At 40.1% G+C, this 20,331-nt stretch overlaps 2 protein-coding genes across 5 annotated transcripts in view; one reads left to right on the plus strand and one right to left on the minus strand.

The window, feature by feature from the left end:
- Positions 1–2,800, minus strand: part of GPR146 (G protein-coupled receptor 146) — a 47,643-nt gene extending 44,843 nt beyond the window's left edge. The window contains exon 1 of the mRNA XM_027874512.1: positions 2,740–2,800. The gene's annotated coding sequence lies outside the window, so the exon portion shown is untranslated. The remainder of the gene's footprint in view (positions 1–2,739) is intronic.
- CUNH7orf50 (chromosome unknown C7orf50 homolog) overlaps positions 1–20,331 on the plus strand; it is a 338,906-nt gene that overhangs the window by 198,554 nt on the left and 120,021 nt on the right. The gene's annotated exons all lie outside the window — the stretch shown is intronic.

Here is a 20,331-nt window from a genome sequence, read left to right on the forward strand (position 1 = left end):
AATGTCACATATGATACTATGCCTTTCTTACAGTAGTAGACATTTTTTAAAGGTAGTTACTGCCTTAGAAGAAAGAGAACAAAAGTGGTGGTGGAAGGAGTCATGAGAAGTATTGTGATTGACATTATTTCTTCTACATATGTGTGTTTTGTGGGGTCATTTATTGAATTCAACTCATCTCTTGCCTTCACAAGCCATAATCATACCTAGGAACATGAGACCTATACCCTAAATTGACAAGATAGCCCAGGACTCATTTTAAACCACATTCCTACTCTCGATAAATTTGCTTCATTTGTACCATCCCCCCCTGCTCCCTAATTTTTCCCTCAGCCCATACCTTTAGATTAGCCTGCTTCATGTGATCAAAAACATTCTGGGCAAAATTGTCGCGTGTTTAAGAATCGTAAAGTGGAAAGGGAAGTGCATCATTTATTATAACACTGTGCATGCTAATGAAAAACATGCCTGTTTCTGGAAATTGGTAAGAAGTCCTGCTCCAGAAAGTTTCCATTCTGAAGAGGGCCTTGGGGCCCCAGGCCTTAGGCTTGTGGCTAAGGAGACTCTATAGTAAGTGGATATAAAAATAACTTCTCTGTAAACATTCAGCTTCTGTTTTGTGATTGTTTTGCAAGGATAGAGTTATAGGGGGTGGGAAGTATGTGGGTGTGTTGACTTTATGTTTTTTTTGTATCTCTCTTTTCCATCACAGAAATTGTAGGGATAATCTACATGAATTGTAGGGTTAACCAGAGAATTTTTTTTAAACTCAAAGGTTAATTGTTACACCAGTTATTAAACCCCTTTGATTATTGTATCACAAAGGAAACTTGTGGGGAATAAAGGAGACAAATGAATGTGCAGTGGCGTCTATGGGTACTAAACATTTTACTAGCCTCTGGTTACTCTTTTAAAAAATTCAAAGGTCTTGAGAAGTGTGTCACTCACCCTGGAAACCCATCTCAGTATGCGTATAGACTGGATTTGTCTAGTCTTCTCTTGGGGTGATGAGGAGGGTGGGGACTAGGGGATTGACTCCGGGAAGGTGGCAGGACAGCCAACTTCATGCCTCTTTCTCAAAAATACAGCATGGATGTGATCTTTATGATTTGTCTTCTTGTGACAAATACATTTATCAGAACTCATTCCCTGTAAGTAGAATTCCTCATGTTTCCAAGTTATTATTCAGAGGTCAGGGTTCTTGGAGAAAAGATTACCTATAACCCATCTCAGAAGAACAAAGCTGTTTGCTGAGAGAATTTGTGTAAGCGGAGCAAATGTCTTGAAGAATGGTATTGAGAGATCAAAGTCCTTTAGGAGTTAGCCCATCCCTTGCAATTTAAGTATTTGATATGAGCTCACATAGAAGGCCATGTGGTGGGTTTAATCAAAAGAATGCTACATTTGTAGTAAATAAACTTTGATTTGAATCCCACTTCTGCCACTTACTCCTTGTAGGCATCTCAGTGGCATACTGGGCTTAGAGTTAGGAAGATCTAAATTAAAATCTGACCCTAGACACTTAGTAGCTGGGTGACCCTGGGCAAGTTGCTTAACCTTCATCTGCCTCAGTTTCCTCAACTGTAAAATAGGAATAATAAGAGCACTTACCTTCGAGGGTTGTTGTGAGGATCACATGAGGTGATATTCGCAAAGTGCTTGGCACATAGTAGGTGCTTAATAAGTGCTTATTACTTTCCCCTGACCCCTTTCTTGTGTGACCTTGGCCAGAACACTTAATTTTCTAGACCTCGGTTTCCTCATCTGTAAAATAAGGGGATTGGACTTGATGATGTCCAATATCTCTCTAAATCTCAGATGTTCTTATTAGAATTCTGTATGATGATGACTATGCTAGGATTGCTCTGTCTGATCATATTTAAACAATGACTGTGATAAGACTCTTTGTGTCTAGACGATGACTAGGATAAAGCTATTAACCATATGGACAGTTCCCACCACCAGAGCAGCCAGGCAAACAAGCTCCCCTATTGCCACACTGCTGTGTAAAAGCTGCAGATTCTACCAAAGGACCCAAAGGAAATGGCCCCAGAGCAGGATTTCAGACCTCCCCCTCCCCCACAGAAAATCTCCTTGAAAATACTACAAAAGTACAGCCTGCACATCACCTTGTTCATATGTGGGGGGCAATTTGTAACAGGTTCCTGGGGGCATTTGTAAGTACTTGTGTTTTTCGTTCCTAATGTCCTTTTGAGCTGACACCATTTCTGGAGTCCTGAAAATATGATGCTAGGGTACTGTAAAAGTGAGAGGTAAGGAGCAATGTTCAGAGGCTTATTTGTTTGTTTGTAAATTTTAATGAATTCAGTTCCATTTAAAAATTGCAAGTAAGTTAGCAAATAGTTGTCAAAGAATTCTGTAGCCCATCCTACTAATTTTGCTTATATCCTGATTTAGGGTTAGATGGATGATATTTGTGTTTTCCTTTGTTCTATAGTTCTCTGGATCCTCAAACACATTCATCTTCTGATAGGAACATGGCCCTGCCAGTGTAGTGTAAGATGTCATAGAATGCTTCTGTCCAATCTTTTTCCTCTCCTTCTAGCCCCAATTGGACTGTTAGGCTGAAACTATATATTCATTTCTGCTCAAGACCTAGTTCCCTCCCATACCTCCAGCAACACACCACTACACACACACACACTAACTTCATGGGTCCTAAAAGGTAGTAGAAAGAGCACTAAATTTGTAGTCAGGAAATCTAGGTTCAAATCTTACCTTATACAATCTCTGGCTGTGTAAATACAAGCTCGACCTTATGGAACTTCAGTTTTCTCATCTGCAAAATGAGAATAATAATACTTATTATACCATTTTAGCAGGATTGTTGTGGAAAGAGCTTTAAAGTATGAGGTTCAGTTCACCCCAACAAGCGTTTTTTAAGTGCCTAAAATAGAAACGGTACCATGCTAGATGCTATAAGTTGGAAAGATTAAACAACAACAAAAAAGTCTTTGTACAAATAATTTTTTTAAAAAATACATTTCAACTGAGGATCAAGAAAACTCTAAACACTGAAGGGCCGAAGAAATGCTTCCCCTGGGCAGTGAGTCGTTGATGAGCTTAATCTCAGAGGAAATTAGAAATTCTAAGGGAGTGGTGGTGAGGAGGGAAGGCATTTCAGGTCCCTCAGACAACCAGTACTGGACTACAAAATAATGCAGAAGCGGAATAATGTAAAATAAGCCTGGAAAGGTAACCTAGAGCCAGGTTTAAAGGGTTTTCAATGCCAAACTGAGGAGTTTGTATTTTATTTTAGAAACATTGGGGAACCCTGAAGATTCTTGGCATGATTAGACAATGGCTTTAGGGAAATTACAATTCTTTACAGTTTGGCTGATTCCTTGTAGAAAGTAGCTTCCTTGCTGGGTTCCATGTGGTACTTGGCAAATATTGTATTCTCCTGGTGTAGGGATTTAAGGAACAATAGAAAGAGGTCATCATATCTTCAGTGAAGAGATTTGCCAGTGAAAATTTTGTAAGTAGATGAAAATTGCTTTGAGTGTACAAGTACTGGGATTATAGGATCCTAGCATTAGAGTGGAAAGAAACCTTAGGGGTCATTTAATCAATTCCCCTCACTTTACAGAGGGAGAAAATGAGATTCAGAGAGATCAGATGACTTACTCAGAGTCACCTAAATAGTATTCATTTTAGATTCCCTGACTCCTAATTCTTTTCCTAACTCCTAACTCTTTACATCGCACAGGCAACCTTCCAAATACAGTGACATATAAAGAATGACCAATCTTACTCCCCACTCATTTCCCTATCTATAGTCTCCTCAGCTGACACTATGTAAGCTCCGGCCTAGGCTAAGGCACCAAACATAGTTTCTACCAAATAGAAGCATAAAGACCCTTGCATTTGTAGCTTCAATGGCTCAGCATGAATTTTTGGTCCATTCTGATTTTGTGTTGAAGTTGCCCTTTTCAACGTGACCAATCCTCTCACCTTATACCCTGGGATTCTGGTCATTAGGTACCTGTTTTATTCCTCCTTTCCTGATTCCCTGCCTTGCAATTTGAGTGACTCTTGACAGGCCTCTCACCTACTGGAAATTTGCCATTGAAACTCACCTTCTATATCTGGGTTCTTCTTGCTACATGCTGTTAATACTTTCTGGATGCCATTCGTGCCCCTCTGGTTAGAAGGACACCTACCTGCTATTAACCACCTTTTTTGCCTTTATTTCCACCTGTTCTCAGAAGCTCCTAACAGTGTATCTACCTGTGTTGCTGTCACCCAGTGTGAGTAAATCTGCATATTACCTTTCATTTTCCCTCCAACCTCACCACCCACCTAATTTCTGGGTAAATATAAATAGTTTTAGGTCCCCAGATGTTCCTAGTCTGGCCTGCCCTGCTGCTCAGCAGGTCTTGATAATGACTGGTTTTCTTGGTCATCAAGTTCCTTAATTTACATAGTACCATGAACCCCCCTTTATCCAGAATCTAAACAACCAGAAAATTCTTAGTGAGATTTTTTTTAAAGTGTATACAATGTTAATGGTCAGTCCTGTTCCAAAGGTACCACTTCAGTATCCCAATGTGCCTTCTGAACTATTATAGTCTTCTATGTAATTTCAGCCTGGGTTACACTTTTCTGTAGTCTACTTTTTTTTTAAATTAGTAATCCACATATGATGCATCTAATTAATTAAATTAAATAGAATGTGCTTTCCCAGTAATTCCAAATAAATAGTTTACAATACCTGGTGAAATCACCTCTCTAGTTCTGAAAATATTTTGAGTGTTAGAAACTCTTCAACTGGAAGTTCTAGGTTCCAAGTTCTATTACATCTTCATTTTGGGTAGGACTCATATTTTTATCCCTTGACAGTAGCAAAAAGAAAGCCTTTTTCCTTGGCTGCCTCCTTCCTTTATCAAGTGTCCAAGACTCTAATTGATAGGTTGACAAAATAGACCTTTTGTGAGATGTCATGACACACTCAATTTCCTTGTCCAGTATTAAGGCCCATTAGTCCACTTCAAATTTGAGCCGTACTGCAGTAAATTAAATCCTTACACTTGTGTAATTCAGGGCAGCTGTGTCAAGGCTCTAGTTAGCTTGAGGAAGAGAGTAAGATCCTTTTTCGTGCGCGTGTGTGTGTGTGTGTGTGTGTGTGTGTGTGTGTGTGTGTGTAAGTGTGAATGAATTCTAGTGGGTTTTGTTTTTCATCACTCTTACCTTTTGTTAGGCAGGGACTACCTAAAACCTTATTTTAAAAATAGTGTTCACCAAACTCCTTCCTTCAAATATCTAACAAGATTGCCTCAGGAGAGAAGTTTCCAAAGGTTGCCTTCCCTCCCTTTTTATTGATGGATTGTGTGGAAGGTTAGAAAGAAGGAGTTCTTTGTTAAAATAAAGGTATTTCCTGTGTGTTTACCAAACTGACTACAAATTAAGGACTCCTACTCTGTGCCTTATCCAAAGCATCACGGAATTGCTGCCATTTCCATAAATAATTAGCATTTAGCTGATCAGTGTACCCAAGTAGGCATCTATATACACACACACACACACACACACACACACAGTGCTTGGATCTTAGGAATATGAGAACAATACCTGGATGTCCATAGTTCAAACAGACCTAAAAACAATGTACTCCGTGTTTCTTTGTTTCAGAATGTTTGTGGGGAAAATAAACAGTATAAAGAAGAAAGAGAAATGTAAGGCCTTTGTGATCGTGTGACCCTTGTGCCCATTGCCTCCCTGTTTTTCATCCTTTACCCTGTCAGTGGGACCTCTTCCATATCACATCCAGTATCTCTCACCTTCCCTCACTCTCTCCCTGTTGAAACCTACTCTCGGGGAATAATCTGAAACTCAGTCACACTGCCATAGAAATGATAGATTGCAGAGTAAAGTGTTATTACTCCCAAGGGTATTTTCGTTAAGCCAAAGGAATGAGACTCTAACTGGAATTTCTGGCATCAGCCAGTAGGTGGGGGAAGCATTTGGAGGGGTATGGGAGAAGGACTGATGGGACCTTTGAAGTACTTCTTACCATCATGTTGTGTTGGTAGCTGCCAACCCTGCCTGTTGTAGGTACTACAACCTACTACCCCTACTACCTTCCCACCTCTAAAGGTAGCTCAGTTTAACGGCAGGTTCTGAGGTGAGCTCTTTGGTTAGAAACATTCTATCCAGCAGGGTGGGGCCTCCACATTGAAGGCTGGCCACACTCCCAGGATATCAGGCCACTGGGCAGAGTTTCCAGGAATGGCTGGTCACTGCAACTTTCCCCATACTTGGGGAAAGTGCATGTTCCCCCATAGGCACATACCCAAATGCCCTGAGGCATTCTCTTAACCTCAGTCTAACCCTGCACACAAATAGACCTAGGTTGACTCATTTCTAGAGAAATAGAAGCCCTGGTACCCTGGATCCTGATTCACACTCAGAGAGAATACAGACTCTGTGGCTAAGCTTGTTCAGGGCTAGAATTCAAAGAAAGAGAGGCATAGTCATTCCAGTCCAGAGAGGTGTTCTTTCCACAGACACTCCTCTTGAGTTTAGGGAACCATAAGACTACTGACTGGCTTCAGTCATCTTCTACCCTGCCCAGCTGTGTTACCCTGTGTCTCAAGTTTGAGCTTCTTTGGCTCGATCTGTGACTTGACTGTCATAGTCAGCTTTCTTTGGAGAATAACCAAGCTCTATTTGCATTACCTTTGCAGCCAACTTAATCTGTTAGGGAATGTTGTGTTTTGTTTTTTTCCCTTGTCCATTGTGATTTGGGCCTAGCTGTCTGATAGGAGAAAGTAAAATTCTTTCCTTGGGTGGACAACACAGTTCTCCTAAAGACAGGGTTTTGGTATTGGTTTATTAGTTCACAGGATCAGAATTTTGAACTAAGATTTTGCCTGAACAACAATAGAAGTTATAAAATATAGTGTTGATACCATTTGTTAACATGATGGTAAGTATTACTATACTGTCATTTTTATCACAATTTATAAATTGTTTCTGTGGATAACAAACAACTGACTTAAAAGAAACTTTGGAAATAAAACTAATTTGCAAGCTAGGGAACTGCTTGTATTAACACACATCCCATGTGTCATGTAATTAAGCCAACCCTTCTCCAAGCAATTTGAAAGTGATTTCTTCCTACCTCTGCCAACTTCTGCAGTCCTACCTAAAGTAATTTTTTTTTTTCTGTTGCCCTGGATTTTTTTTTTAATGATTTATGTGTCCCCAAGCCTGTTGACACATTATTGGGCAGAAGAATACTCATGTGACTATTTCAGTGACAACACCACAGTAGAAGCAGTTTTGGGGCATCAGGTACTTGGATGTCTAAGGCCTTGGGGGGCATGTGCTTCATTGTAATAGGTTTCAGTGTGATCACACTTCCCCACATTCTGGACTAAGTATTTGATGTCCAGAGTGTGACTCTGTAGCTGGCTAACTCTTAAGTTAGACAGTAAGTTATTTGTGTAATTGGATGTAAACAAATTAGCAGCCATTATGTGACAGCAGCATTCTACTTCTGTCCAGGGTTGGCTTGGGGGCCAATTAATCAGCAGTGGCATGTAAAGAAGGCGGGTGTGTTGGCAAGGAGACCAGAGTTTTCCTGTCTTTGAATACTCTCCTGGGATCTTTCGCTTCCACGTGAGCAGCTGTTTAGAGCTGGCAAATTGGACTTGGTCTAACATCACACTCTTTCTTCAGTAGAACTTCCCACAGTTGCACTCCGTCATCTACCCCTATCTCCTTTTTCCTTCCCCTCAGTTCCCACCTCATATTCTCTTCCCAATGCTCAAGCACATGGAAACTGATCCATCTTAGTTGCTACCACCAGCCACTCCCCCCCCAATATAACACGCACCCTTTCCCTTACATACCTCTTGATGCTATTCTTCCCCAGTTTCTGTTCTGAAATCATATTTTTTAAAGAAATTGTTTCCATGCTTGCAGCAAAACAGGATTTTTATTGTATTTGCAAGAGCCCTTTGAAATGTCCCTAGCGTTCTGTAAAGAGCAAGACTGATTATTTAATGGAAGTTCATTTTGATAACTGTATTGCACTGTAATTGGTTTCCTTTGTAATTCTACACATTTCATTTTAGAAATTCAAAAACTTTATTGTGAGAAGGGATCCATAGGCTTCATCAGACTGCCAAAGGGGCCTGTGACACACAAAAAGGTGAAGAACCCCTGATTTACAAAAATATCACTGTATTGTCCTGTGTTTTACAAGAACAAGTTCCTTAAAAAAAACTTAAACAAAAAAGAACAAGTTCTCAGTTATGCTGCTTGATTGGGGGACTTGAGTCTTCTGGTTAATAAGATATATGTGTAAGGCTAATGAATCATAGGATTTAGAGCTGGAGAGGACCTCAGAAGCCTCTGTAGTCAACTCCCCTCATTTTACAATTGAGGAACCTGAGGCTCCAAAGAGATCCAGTGACTTGTCCAAGATCTCTCAGAGTACCAAGTGGCAGGGCTGAAATTTTAATAGGGCATCTGATCCCAAATACAGTCATTTTTCTACTTGTACATTAGAATACCATAAAATAAACTTTAAACTTGGCACCAAAGTTACAAACATAATTCTTCTTTGATGACTTGGAAGGAGCTTGATTATCTTTGTGTTTCAGGATCTTCATCAGAAATACCTATGATCATAGAAATTAATAAAGATTTCTGGCTAATAGAATTCTAGGTAAACCAGCTTTTACCTTATTACTGCTCCCCTTGCTAGCTGTAAAGATGTCTTTTGTCACCCAAACTTGAGCACCTGGTTTTCTCAACAAAAGTTCTTTCTCTGTCCCTTATATTCTCACCTGGCAGCCTCCAAATAGCAGATTTCAATGGTTAGTGTTGTTGGGATTTTTTAAACCTTTTAATTCTACCAAATGATCACTTTTTTGTCCAAAGCTAGATCACATTTAAAATAATGAAGTATTTGGAGACTTAGATTTGCACGCCTGAGCAAGCCCTCACACTGGAGGTGCTGCTGGTCCTCTGAAAACCCCATACTACTCTTTGTAGCCCTGGGGATACAAAGAAAGGCAAAAGCATGGTCCCTGCCCTCAAGTGGCTCACATTCTCATGGGGGAAATGGCGTGTTTGCATTTACGGAGGTCCATGCTAGATTTCTGTTTCATTGTTTCCCTCCATCTCCTTTCTAGTCAGTATGTGTAAGCAGAAATGGTTCAGAGTAGATGCTTTTTTTCTCAGGCTGAAATCCCCTGAGCATTAGTTATCCTCAGTTGCCTTCATTGTCAAACACAAAGGCCAGTATTTGAGTAAACCTAGAAAGACTCATCGTATAGCAGGAAGGAGATGGGGACAAAATGAAGCAAGGCCAGAGAGAAGATTCACTAATCAGGACGAAGGGCTAGAAAGATGGTGATTTCACCGTAATAGAAAAACATCTGATGGGTCAGCTTCATGTGACAGGGAAACAGTTTTTCCTGAGGGAGGAGATAGAAGCCTTTTCCCTAGAGTGGACTGACAGGAATGACTCAGCCGGCATTTGTGGAGTGCTGACAATGTAATCAGTGCTGCAGCAGAGATACGACAGAAAGTCCAGCCAATGTAAGATATGGTCCTAAGACTCATTGCATCAAGATATGTCATGACCTGTTCTCTATCTGTCTGCCTCAAGGTCATTCCTTTCTCCAAAAGTTCAGAACTTAGTTTGTAGTTTCTCTACCCCAAACAGGCCCCACGCTTAGGGTTTTAAGTTTATATGTCAATGTCCCTGTCAGTACCATTACTTCCAAGTTAATTACCCTCCTCATCTCTCATAATTGGCATCTTCACTGCCACTCATAGTGATGGTCATGCCCTTGATCTCATCATCTGCCACCAGGGTTTCTTTTTCATAGTCCATAATTCCAGTATTCCTCTATTGGACCATTCCCTCCTATCCATCTTTCTTCCATCTTTCCCTGTGTTTTGCTCCCAGGCTTCAATTCAACCTTCAGTCACTCCACTTTCCCTCTCATCATCCCTTCCCTAGTCTGGTCTCACTTTCCTCCTTTCAAAATCTCGACCTTATAGTTTACCAGTCTGACTCCATATTGTCTTCTGCCCTTAAGTCCCTATCTCCATTCATACCTTTCTAAATCCCAGCTCTGAATTAGTGCTGCAGTCTACCGTCACTCCTACGTATGTGCTACTGAACCACAGTGCTACGCATCTTGCCACCATTCTCACTACTAAGTTTACACTACCACAGTACTTAGCACTATACATTTCACACTAAAAACGTGTTCTGTGTTCTCAAATGGGCTCTCACCACTCCACTCTTCATTGGTTGACGCAACTTTATTCCTCTTGGATTCCGGGTTTTAGCAAACTCTTCTCCCCTTTCTGTCTTAGCAAAGGACTTTACCAGACACTTCTCTGAAAAACCCGAGGCCCTCCATTGCACGCTGTCTTTCTTCCTCCAGCTGCAGCCCCTACTTCAGTGTCATCCTCTATACTCTCCCTGCTTTGCTTTAATCTTCGGGGAAGAGGTGGCTCTTCCTTCTCATTCCGTACCCCAGCCCCTCTGTGGCTGCCCTGGTTCTATCCCCTTGCACCTTCTCCGAGAGCTTGGCTCTTTTCTCTCTCCCTGGCTTTTCAGTCTCTCTTTAGTCACTGGATTCTTCCCTGCTACTTCCTCAGCATACCAAGATCGTCTCTATCTAGCCTATCTCCCCCTTCTTTCCCTGCCTGAATCCTCGAAAAAGCTCCTGATACCCTGTTGCCTCCACTTTCTTACCCCCTACTCCTTTCTCAGCCCCTTCAGTTTGGCTTCTGATTTCATCACTCCCAATGATCTGTTAATTGCCAGATCTGAGGGCCATTTATCAGCCTTTATCCTTCTTCACCTCTGGTGCATTTGACTTGATAGGGCAGATCCCCCCCTTTTCCTCTGCCTTTTCTCCCTGGGTTTTTGTGACACTGCTCTGTTAGGATTCTCTTCCTATCTATCAGATCTTTCCTTCTTAGTTTCCTGGATAATACTTGTCTCACCTCCTATGTGAAGATATACCCCAGAACTACATCCTAGGCCCTCTTCTGTTTTTTCTTTGTACGCTCTCTGGGTAATTTCATTAGCTCTCTTGGACTCAACTATTCACTTCTATGCATATGACTCTCTCTGTCCATCTTTCTGTCTGTCTCTGTGTTCAGCCCCAATCTCTTTTCTAAACTTAACTCCTACATTCACCAACTGGTGATAGGTCACACCAGTTGTATATCATTAACTGCATCTCAAACACAGCATGTCCAAAGCAGAAATGTTTATCACACTGTACCATCCAACCTTTCCCTCTTCCTCACTTTCTTGTTTATGTTCCTTCCCATCCCCCAGGTCCACAAGCATGGAGTCATCCTTAACTCTCTTCTCCCCATCACCTCTCATATTCAATCAGTTGTTTACGTCTTGTCAATTCATTGCTATACACACTCTTTCATCAGTTCTCCATCTCTTTTCTCCACTCACACAGCCACTACCCCCTTTCACCTTCTCATCTCTTCTTGCCTAGGCCATTGCAATAAATTCCCTCATTAGTCCTTCAGCCTCTAGTCCCTCCCCATCTCAAACCCTTTCTCTATAATAGCTGCCAAATTGTTATTCCTCAAGTTTGAGTCTGACTGTCACACATCCCTGTTCAGGAAGCTGTAGTGGTTCCCTCTCATCTCCAGGATAAAAGAAAAATTCCTCTGACTTTTGAAGTCTTCACAGTCTGACTCCAGGCTTCTTTTTGAGGCTTTTTGACCCTTCACAGAGTCTAGCTAGCATGACCTTCTTCCTCTTCTCCATATACAACATTGCATCTCCTGTCTCAGCCTTTTGCATAGAAAGTGCACCCATGTCTGGAATGCACTATCTCTTCACCTTCTACTCACAGAATCCTTAGCTTCCTGATAGATAATGCCGCTTCTTGTAGAAAATCTGTCTTAAATCACCTCCTCTCCCAGTTTAACTTCCCTCAACAAATTAATTTGTATTTAATTTTCTGTGGATACATTGTTTTTCCCCAATAAATGCAAGCTCCTTGAGGGCAGGGACTGTTTCATTTTTGTCTTTGTATTCCCTAGCTAGCACAGTGTTTTGTACTCAATAAATGCTTGGTGAATGAATTTGAAGGAAACTTAGAACAGTAACCAAGCATTATATCAAACAGCAAGTGCAGAATGAGCACCATCATACTCAGTCAAATGGAAAGAAGAGTCTCGGTGGCGTGAGCCTTTCTGCTGCTCAGAGAACATCACCATCTTGGTCAGCTCAGAGTCCTCTTGCATTTTCACTTGAATAGATGAATGGATGACTTAGAGGAATGAAGTGTGCTTGGCTGGACTCTTAGAGGTGACTTAAGCCTGGAAAGGGGCCACACCTCTTCCCAACACACCAGCTTCTGACAGGCTCCCTATGTCAGCTTTAGTCCCTATGGTTATTCATTTATCACTTTTTACTAGATGGTTTATGAGGTATTTTATGTGCCTCATTAAAAAAAAAAAAAGACATCACTTGTTTGGTCCCTTAGGGAACATGTGTTTTAAAAAACAAAAAGATAAGCAAGATAGCAAGGCCTGGGAGCACAGAGAGATACCTTGAAGCTATTTTGATAGAGGGATGGCTACTTCTGTGTTGCACAATTACCTTGCATACAGGTAGGGCAAAGCTAAAGGACTGGTGTCCTGGCATGTGGAAGATTGTTGCACTGGGAGGGGAAAAGATTCTTTACTTTTGCAGTGCTTTGACAGCTCCACGTAGATATTAGCTTTCCTAACAACGGCCCAGATTCAGGATGTGATCTGGGGAACATGGGAATGTAATGCCAAAAAAATAAAGAGGAGCATCTCTAGGCCTTTGTTTTTTTCTCTCATTTTTATAGATTCTGTCTCCAGGGGAAGAAACACCACAATTGTCTATTTTCCTTTCTTGTCTTAAGTCATTTTGAAGCTTACCACTCTGTATAAAATGGCCCTTGTCTCTCTATTTCAGAATTAAAGCATAAAAAGAAAAGCTAATGTAAAAATAATCAGATTCTTTTCTTATCCTCGGTGATACATCTGTTCACAAGAATAGACGAGGCAGAGTCAAGAGCTGGCATGACACATATACTGTAAAAGCAAAAACGGATTTGTCTCTTTGTATTTTAGACATTCTTGCCACCACTAGTTGCACTTTGGTTCAGCCATGCCAAGAGGTTTTTTGGTTTGGTTTTGTTGAGGTTTTGTTCTGCTGGTGTTATTTCAGTAACTCAATTGGTACCATTCATGCTCTGATTAGAACTGACAGCTCTGAAATGCAGAGGTCAGTGCACTGAACCACTGTAAATGAAGTGAAATCGTGTGTGTGTGTGTGTGTGTGTGTGTGAGAGAGAGAGAGAGAGACAGAGACAGAGAGAGAGAGAATGAATCTAATGGGGGAAATTTTAATTTAGTTCTACGTTTTATTCTGTTCTTATCACTGGCTTTACAAAATGGTTTCAATAAAGTAATTTCCCCCTGCATTATAGATGATTACTTTGCTATCCTGGCCATTTTGTCTAGCTGTTGTTATCTTTATGGTGGTAGGAACAAAAGGCAAGATTACACCCAAGTTTGTACCCTTGTCTTTGAAAGTTCAGAGCCTCCCTGGGGAGCATGGGAGTTTATCTTTACATTCCCAGCAAGCCTAGCACATAGTAGGTGCCTAATATATTTTTATTGAATTTAATTGAAGGATTCTCTCATATGTTTCTGGTATAAACCACTTGACTGCAAGATAATTATGTTTCTGATGATAGATGATTGAAGAAGATGTGTCCCCAATTATTGATTCAGACTTTAGCTGCCAAGATATATAGGGGAAATAACTCTTGAGATAGAAAGTAAGATCTGTCCCTTTGGCTTTTGAAGTCCTGACCAAGTACATTTGTTCTCCTGGTGCATTAAAGAATAGTCAGGACCCCAAAAACCATCGCTTCCTAATGGCTAGGCAACACACAAGTGTAGTTAATTTTTGTAAAATGAGACAGTAAGATCTTCCCCAAGTTGTTGTTTTCCCCTCACATACAGTGTACATCTTAGTTAACAGTGTCAGTTTGATGATACTGAATTCTGTTGAGGGAATTCATTGTCTCCAGACAGGGGGAATATAAACATTACTTAGAACTTTTAAATATACATGTGAACTGTATATATTGGAACCATAACACTCTAATCTTCAAGTCCAGGCCATAAAGGTGACCTAAAAATTAAATCCTTTTGTTACCCAAGTAACTAAACCTTTTTGAAGGAAGTTGGAGTTTGACCCACCCTGTTCTGGTTCCTGAATCACATTTGTAGAACACTTCTTTTGGGGGTGCGGTGGGGTAGACTTGTTCCTTCTTTGATATAGGGAACTCCTGATGAGGAAATTCAATCAATACCGATCAGCACCAATGGCTAATGTCTTCCCCTCGACGATTAATTTGAATGAGTCTTGCACATACCTATTTTCTTCCCCATTAATATATAAATTCCTTGGAGGCAGGAGCTACTTCCATTTTTTCTTTCTATCTCCAGCATTATCCATAGTGCCTGGCATGCAGTAAGCATTTAATAAGTGCTCATTGATTGGTTGATTCATTACTGTGGAATTTATAGTCTTAGATGCAGCTTTTAGACAGTGGTGAGAAGTTGTAGCTAGTGAGAGTCACACAACCAAGAGCAGGACATGGTCCTGGGTCGTCCTGACTCTCTGCCCACCATGCCACAGGTTTGTAAAGCACTTTGCTCTCTGATAAACCTGTAAGATGGGATCTCGGCTATTCTATAGGTCATTTATTCCAACTCTCATTTTATACAAAAAGAAAATGAGGCCCAAAGGTTGTCCGTGTAGTAGTAAGTGACAGAGGTGAGATTTGACCCCACTCTTAAAAGACAGCAAATGCAAGGTGAATTAAGGAGCGTGAGAACCTTCAAAATTGGGTGGAGGTAGAAATAAGGGAAGTGGGGATGGAGGCAGTAGTCAGCTGAGTCTTGATGGAAAGAAAGGATCTGGGGGAGCAGAGATGGAGTACCTTCTAGGCATAAGCAACACCATTGAGTTCAGGCAATTGTCATTAGGCCACTAGGGATGGAATGTCAAGCAGGGCATAAGAAAGGGATTGTTATTCCCCTTCTACACATTTTTCTAAGGTCACTTAGCCCAGTTGAGAAGGAGCTAGAACTTTAGCACAAGTACAGGTCTCCTGCTCTTTCCACTACACTCTGGCTCTCTTTTCAGTAGATAGAGAATGAGAGAGAAAGGATTGTCTAATAGGTTCCTGAGCTAGAGGAGAGCAGAACCCAGAGAAGCAAATTTATCTATGTTATTGTGACACCACTGCTCTTCCCTGAAAGTGGTGTGGCTTGGCGGGGAGTGGGGAGGGGGAGTGGCTTTGTATGAGACCCTTATCCCTTTCACCATCTACTGATGTGAAGTGGGAAGAGCAGCACTGCATTGAGGAATTGCTTTTTCCCTAGGACTATCACTTGGTACCAAAATGACCATTGTATTTTTATGCCAATTGAATGCAAAACTTGAAAGCCAATTAAAATTGAGACTTTTAGATTGAATCTGTATGACAGTATATTTGGAACATCTTTTAATTATTACAAGATATATCTTTTCAAGGAAAAAGGGTTAGACATTTCCTCTGTTGTATATATACCATAGGCAATCTTTCATTTATTTTAAACCCTATATCATCATTTCAGGCCTGTATCTGTTGAATAGGACATCTTAGCAGGTTTGTAATTTGTTCCTAGAACATAAAGAACCAGATTCTTTCATTAAAATGACTAAATCAGCAATGCAAACCCAGAAGCTGCTGTCAGCTAATTTCTTGTAAGTTGCTGAGAAGAAATTTTCTGTTTTCTAAATGTTAATTCCTGACTCATTTGCAACTTTTTATACTTAGTATTCGCCTCAGAGATGCTTATGTTGTCCATCAGCCTGCCAGATTTGAGTTTCTAGTTTACAAAAAAAAAATGCAGCTTTCAATTCCTAGTTAGTCATACATTTCTGCAGATGAAATGATGGCAGATTAGAATTTTAATATTTAGGAAGGAAATAGCCTTGGCTGACAAGCTGCAGAGCAGAACAAACCTTCTGTTAATACACAAGAGCTTTACTGTTTTCTTGAACTTTGCCTTCCAATCCAATTATCACTTGTGCCTAGAAATCATAACTGTGACATTTCCTGTTCAGCTATTTGACAATACAGAATGCAGAATGGCTTCTAGTTTGCAGTGTTGGCCCAAGAGTAATGATAATTTTCTTTTAATGCAGTATATTATAAATCATTAGACAGTGTCCATATGCCTGAAATTGAATTAGGGAAGATTGTGTTTTTCTACATGTGGATAAACAAAGCTGCTCCACAGAGGTGTAGGCATGGAATGAATGATAGAACCCCATTCCTTTCACACTTGACATGCTGTGGGTGAAAACAGATTACTGGGGCCTTCCAGAATTGGGATGCTGGAGTCCTTCCCTCTCTTACCCTTTAATGGTGATAAACATCTTCAAGTGTGGCCCCCTTTGACTTGAGTTGAGTCTATACCTGTGTGTCGATGCCAATGCAATAAATCAATTTATATGAGTACTTAGTAATCCTGTTAGGAAGGAGGTTGCTGAAGAAGAATACTTAGCTCCTGCTTTAAGAAGTTTGTAGCCTCATCATATGAGCTGTGTATGAAATGTCCAGCTTTCTCCATCTTAATGTCAAATTCCCACCCATCCTTTAAAATTTTAAAAAGAAGTCAGACTGAAGGCCTACTGGCCTCCGGCAAAACTCCCCAGAAACAGATTACAATTGAATTGGGAAATGTTTAACAAAGTAAATAAAAATACAGTACAACATAGATAATGTTAATTTGTAGGTTTCTAAATCAATAAACAGCCTGCCTGCTTCTGTTTGAGTTTGATATCACTGCTTTAAAACAATTCAGATGCCACCTCCTCCAGGAAGCCTTTCCTTATCTTCCCCTGAAGTAAACACTTTCCCCTTGAGGCAGCTAAGTGGAACAGTGAAGAGAATGCTTGGGCCTCGAGTCAGAAAACCTGAGTTCAAATCCAGCTTCAGACCCTTACTAGCTGTGTGACCCTGGGCAAATCATTTAAACCTCTGTTTGCCTCAGTTTCCTCAACTGTAAAATAAAGATGAATAATAGCATAGATAGAGTGAGTGAGTGAGCCTCCCCTGCATGGTTGTTGTGAGGATCAAAAGAAAGATTATTTGTAAAGAATTTAGCACAGTGCCTGGTATATAGTAGGTGACATATAAATACTTATTCCTTCTCCCTCCCTTCAGTGAGCACTGATACTGTATGTAAAGCACCTAGTATGTGATAATGAGTATGTCAGCTATCTCTCAGATGCCAACTGGACTCTAAGCTCCATCATTGCAAGGACCAATATCTTATCAGAATTCTCTCTCCCTCAGTGACTAGCCCAGTGCTTTACCCACAGTAGTTATTTAATAAATATTTATTGAATTAATTAATGAAAAAATTAAGAAAATCATATATAACAGTGTGGAGGTGAGTGACAGATTGTGTGATGTGGTACAGAAGATCCAGTTGTGTATATTCCATGTGAGGGAATAATGTCTAGCCCAAAGCCCAGCAAAGTGTTGACTGTGTATCTTGACAAAAGATATTCAAAACTTCCGTAATAAGTAATAAATGATAAAAAAGTCAAGATAAAATGTGGACCTATTAACTATATTATATATTAAGTCAAACTGATATTGTCTTTTGCTGATGTGATCTCTCTTGGAAATGTTGTGTTATCATAAAAGACATGTTCTTGTTATTTAGCTTTTAAATTAGGTGTGACAGGAAGCCCAAATCTGTCCCTTTACCTTCACATCTTCTCATTTTGCTCTGATATTTCATCTTAGATTGTGAATGTTCTAAAACATAAATCATTTTAATGTCATAAACAAGCATAATCTTCCCCAACAAACCTCTCCTCCAAATTAACATTGCATTTGTGAAATAGCAGTAATTAACCCAATTCTCCATATTAGTAATATCATCATAGATCATTCATTTTTACAGCTGTGATCCAACCCTCTCATTTTATAAAGGGAAGAACCCAAAACTCTTGAAAAGTGAGTTACCCAAACCTAGTTTCCTTAAGTCCTGGTACCAGAACTCTTTGTACTCTAAGTGAAAACTCTGAATTTTCTACATGAATGTTTACATTGTGTTAAGATGTGCAATAGACTGTAGTTCCTCCATGATAAACTGGCATTTAAAAATATCTTAATGGCGACTATGACAGATAACTTGGGAAAAGTAGAAGTACCAGATCCGGCTTGCCCTCATGCAAAAGGAGTGTTCTTTCTAAGGCCTTTTTTTTTTAACTTAGAGCAGAGTTCCCCAGTAGGTCACTGAAGGACATAACCTCTGACCACTCACCCCAGCATTATGGCCAAAGGCCACGTGCAATGCTAACTTAAGATAACTGTTAGATAACCATGATCCTCAGGAGGTGGGCACCACCCTGTGCTTATTGGCATTGCAAATGTCCTCATGCTAGAAAGACATGACTGAAGCATGCTGTCATGTTCCTTTTGTTAATTTTCGACAGGGAATTAGGGGCTAGCCAGAAAGCACTTGGATTTCCTTGTTAATTGTAATCCCTTCCACCATCATCCCCAAAATCATTATGTTAAGATAAAGAGTAGGTTAGTTTCTCATCAGGAAAACAATTGAGAAGCCCTGGACTTAAAGGATTTCAAAGCAAATATTTGATGAGGTCCTACCCAATGGAAAACTCTGCCATCATCATTTTGTCCATATCCTGTGAGATGTATAAATGGTAGGTCAAGAGCCAAAAGGGCAATTTCTGTGTGTTTAAGAGTGTTCAGTTTTCAACGCGCGCGCGCGCACACACACACACACACACACTCTCTTTGTGTCTTCCAGACCTCTCCTTCATTTGGCTGGTCATTGAAACCAGGTGAGTTTTTCTGTCAGTAGAGCAGTGGAAATAGATTCATACTCATTATCAGGACATTTTTCATGGTTGAAGAATCCTTCAAGTCTGTGTGACCAACCGTGGAGGTGGGACAAAAGATCCCTTTGTCCAGAATGCCATGGCATCAAATGGCAGATTTTAGTTAAAGTACAAAATGGTTAATGTTTCTTTCCCCTTGTCTTGCAAACTGATCTCTTGGAAGCTAGTAAACAACTGGGCTTTACTCTTTGGTTCGATTTCATTGCTTTGTTCTAGGACAGTGGTACAGATTTTAAGCAAGGCCTGATAGACAGGTGATGGGTTTCTGGGTTTCTGGCTGCTCTTTGTCAGTGTTGGTATTTACATTAATCTACTTATGCAACAATGTGCTTACCTCTTTGCTGTTATGTTGAAGGGAAACATAAGAACATATAGGAATGGTTAATCATGGTTGTGACTCACTGGACCGGCAGTTTGTTAACTATGCTTATTACATTTATTCTGGGAGGTTCATTTCATATTATTGGGAGATATTCTCATGTATTCCTATGATTCTGATGATCTAGGACAGGGATTCCCAACCTTTTTTACTCTCTATACTCCTTGGCCTTTCAAGAAACCCTCTGCTGCCTATTCAGCATAATAGGAAATTAATTTTAAAGTTTACTGGGCATATACACATAAGAAATACAGAAATTAATAAATATTTTTTTTCTCTAAGAGTACATCCAAAATTTTGTAACTCTATTGACTATAAGGCAGTTCAATGTTTCTGGAATATTTGAATAGGATGATACAATTATTTGCCAATTTTCCCTTGCCCCCTTGATAAGCTTGGGAATGAATATCTGAATTTGGAGACCCCTGCTGTAGAGCTAGTACCCTTCATTTTTGCCTTTCTTCTCTTCTTTCTAGATCTTTATGTCCTCTAGTTTCTCTAATATGCCTCAGTAGTCTTCCTTAACATCACAAATATTGTTCCCAAGTATCACAATATATCATTTAGTGTGTCTGTGTATATGTGCACATGTGCACATGAAGTTGGTTAACATAAATAGAGATGTGTTTCATATATATATGTGTCTATATATGCATATAGAAATGTATGTATGTATGCACTTAATAATCTTAGCTTTGGGGTTTTTTTAAACTAGGATTTTAAATATTTGGGAAGGGGGGGAGGTGACCTGTTTTCCTTATTTCTTCCTGATATTCAGCACCAGCTAGCAAAGAAACATAATAACTTGCTGTCACTATAATAACGAAAATGGGTTTTGTGGTCTGTTTAGGTGTTAATTACATCCAGACTTTGGTACTAATTTATGCAACATGGTAAAAACAAAGCTGCATTTATAAAGCCTGCTGTTTTCAAG

This window comes from Vombatus ursinus, unplaced genomic scaffold (genome assembly GCF_900497805.2).
Source record: "Vombatus ursinus unplaced genomic scaffold, bare-nosed wombat genome assembly UNPS02014807.1, whole genome shotgun sequence".
In the NCBI taxonomy this organism is placed as follows: Eukaryota; Metazoa; Chordata; class Mammalia; order Diprotodontia; family Vombatidae; genus Vombatus; species Vombatus ursinus.